This window comes from Orycteropus afer, unplaced genomic scaffold (assembly GCF_000298275.1).
Source record: "Orycteropus afer afer isolate SDZICR_OR568_19922 unplaced genomic scaffold, OryAfe1.0 scaffold00213, whole genome shotgun sequence".
NCBI lineage: Eukaryota > Metazoa > Chordata > Mammalia > Tubulidentata > Orycteropodidae > Orycteropus > Orycteropus afer.
The window spans coordinates 3,788,444-3,789,199 of NW_006921800.1; positions in this window are offsets into that span (position 1 = coordinate 3,788,444).

Sequence of the window (756 nt, forward strand, 5' to 3'; positions counted from 1 at the left end):
GTTATGAGTTGGATCCGACTCCACAACACATAACAACAAGAAATCACCATATTGCTTTCTACAGTAGTTGTATCACTTCACAGTCCCACCAGCAGTGTATGAGAGTCCCAATCACTCCACCTCCCCACCAGCATTTGTTATTTTCTGTCTCATTGAACCTTGCCATCAGTGCTGGGGTGAGACGGTATTTCATTGTTATTTTGATTTTTATCTCTCTGATGACCAATGATTGTGAGCATCTTTTCATGTATTAGCTGACCACCTGAATGTCCTCCTTGGTGAAGTGTCTATTCATATATTCTGCCCATTTTTCATTTGGATTGTTAATTTCTTTGGTGTTGAGGCATTGGAGTTTTCTATAAATCTTAGAGATAAGTCCCTTGCCAAATATGTGATTATTGGCAAATATGAATTTTTGTTACATGCTTTATCGTGGTGTCAATTTCTTTGTTCCATGTAATTTTCTATGCCGAGCCTGTTTTGTTTATGAGTCGTGTTATCACATCCTTCGTTGCTATTGTTTTAGTATTTGCTAAAAATTTGTGCTGGTCCTCTTTTTTATTTTGATGTGAAGGTTTCAATTTTCTTTGAGATTACCCTGTTATTTATAATTTTCTTCCCAACTTGAGAACAGTCCATTCTGTCTTGTAGTTGTCTTGATTTCCCTACCATCTAGAAGTTCTGTAATGACACATTTTTTTCCCTCTTTTTGGTTTGTAGTTGTCCTCATTTGTCAATTGATGTCTCTGGTTCCCT